Below are 2,617 nucleotides of genomic sequence, written 5' to 3'. Positions count from 1 at the left end.
AAGCAGTGGTATCAACGCAGAGTACTTCGGCTTCCTACGTTGAAAACAGACCAAGTACGTCTCAGTTCGGTGCGATTGTTTAAGCGAAATTTTGATCGATTACGAGAGCGCTCGCGCGAGATAAATCTGTCATTCGCAGACGTATGCAAAATGCATAGAACCAGTATGCGCGATAGAACCAGTGCAATCTCGGAATTAACCGCAACCGTCGTGCTCTTTGATACGAGTTCTTTTGTAAACCATTTGTCCTATTAAAGCTTTTTGTCGCGTTTATACAATCTTCACGTATTCGATACAGCTGTTCTGATAACAATGTCACGTGATAGCCAAATTCTCATTGAATCAATCGAGTGCTGTATCAAATTGAGACATCGATTTACAAAAATATGAAATATAGCGTATCTTTTTTTACAGAGAAATTCGTTTATTGATCTAATAGAATTAATATCAATAAAAGAATTTATATATATATATATATATATATATATATATATATATATATATATATATATATATATAATTCGATGTTGAAATAATATATGCTTTTAAATTTCAAAGCGTTTTTTAATTTTAAAACTTAATGATTTTTTTATTGTTCGATTAGTGCGTGTCACGTCAATATTGCGCAATATCGAGTGACTTGAGATAATACTTTTCAAAAATCGAATATATCTAAAATACAAATAATTTATTTAATATTATTCTATAATCCTCGACACACAGAGTTTATTTAAATGCTTGGCTGATATATGTATACAATAATTGACTGTGAACAACCGAGGTCCGACGTGAGTCGGATTAGGTTAATTAATACTGGAAAGCTTGCAAATTGAAGCAGTGGTATCAACGCAGAGTACTATAGCTTATACCGTGCTTTAAATAATGCAACGTTTATCTATATCCGGAGCTGGATCGATCGAAATGCGGTCCAATAAACCAGACTCTTCCTCAAGCGTGTTTATGAAACCTTCTACGACGCTCGTCTCTTTTTTCTTTGTTATCTTTATAGCGTTTTGGCACGTACGGGTTACTTTGGGTTATAGAGGTCATTTCTTCTTAGTCTGGTAATATAACACGTCGCGATCCAAGCGCAATATTCGAAGCATCTCAAAACGGAAATGACAGATTTAACGCTAAATAGTTTAAGCAAGGTCTATTGAATCTTACGAAATTTCTGTCGCGATTAATATTTCATATACATACATATTTCGTTAACTCTTTATTTAAAATTAATCATTTTACATATTAATTCTCTCGCATTTAAAAAATTTTACAGAAAAAAAAAGAAATAAAATAAAGAATAAAATGTCTAGTTTTGTTATAAAAAGTGGAAATTTATTATCGATTTATGGATTCGTTAATATAAAAAATAATTAATTAATAATCTACTTTTATTATCTTATCTGAAAAATAAAATACTTTAATATTATTTATGCGATTAATTTCGAGCAATTTGTAGCTTCAAGCAAAGTCATTTACGAGTCTTCAATGAAAATACGATCACAATCGACAGTGAATCACGTATGTGCAAGTGTCGATACTCAAAATAAGCTATTGCCTAAAATACTCCAAGATCTGGCCCGACCGACGCACAGAAGATCGCTTTTGCCGATATGCTAGACAATCAGTAAAAATAAAATAGAAACTTATCATTTCATCACATTCTTATCACTTAATGCGCAATAATAATTCCCCGCACAAGTAATAGCTTATTGAAATGATATAAAAGTGCTCCCCCGGCGAGAGAAAAATTGCATAATCAATCACGAGATCTCGCCTTTGTTCCAGCACCGACAAGATACTCATCGTAACGAGATAAATCGCATCATGTTCATCGACGTGAAACTTTATTAGAACGTAGAACGTACCTGGTATCGGCGCGTTGAGGAAGGCCTGGTTTTTCGCCACGAGAAACGAGACGATAACAAATAGGCACCACGCGAGGACAATCATCCTGGATCGAAGCGATCGCTGTTTAGTACGCATACGATCCGTTCGAGATCAGCTTGTCGTACTGTTCGGTCGACGCGTGCACTACGTGACTTTCACGCGTCTCTTACGCATACACGTATGCTCGATACTAATAGTCGCACGATGAAATTTATTTGGCTTATAAAAAAAAAAAAAAAGAAGAAGAAGAAGAAAAGAAAAAGAAAAGGGAAACGATTTTTCTCGTCGGCACACGTGACTCTCGCTGCACTTGGTGTGGCGCGCCACGCAGACGACTCGGCTCTGCCGACTTCTCCGACCGGTTAGCCAGCAGTGAACTGCTCGTGTTCCTACCTCGGGTATCGTAATATACATAAAGTCGCCAGATAAGCCACGGCTGACACCCCACCACGGACGCACCTCGTCGTAGGACGGCCCGTTCCCGCTCGCTCTGTGGTGCGCGCCGTTGAAGAGCTTGAAATCCTCTTGCCTCCCGATACGAGGTACAACGTGGTGCCCTAGCTCGTGGCCCCGCTCGACCCCCCCCCCCTCCTTCCCCGCCCCGCGGGACGCGATACGCGTCGTGATACATACGATCGTGATCGTGTGACTCTTCGTTGTCGTGAAAATTAATGCTCTTTACGTCGACGTCGATTAAGCGACCCTGGTTATAATGATGGAGAGGGGA

The sequence above is a fragment of the Polyergus mexicanus genome, unplaced genomic scaffold, assembly GCF_030449975.1.
Source record: "Polyergus mexicanus isolate NDT 795.1 unplaced genomic scaffold, iyPolMexi1.0 SCAF_2, whole genome shotgun sequence".
Lineage (NCBI taxonomy): Eukaryota > Metazoa > Arthropoda > Insecta > Hymenoptera > Formicidae > Polyergus > Polyergus mexicanus.
The sequence above is the reverse complement of the archived record's forward strand: the minus strand, read 5'-3'. Positions refer to the sequence as shown.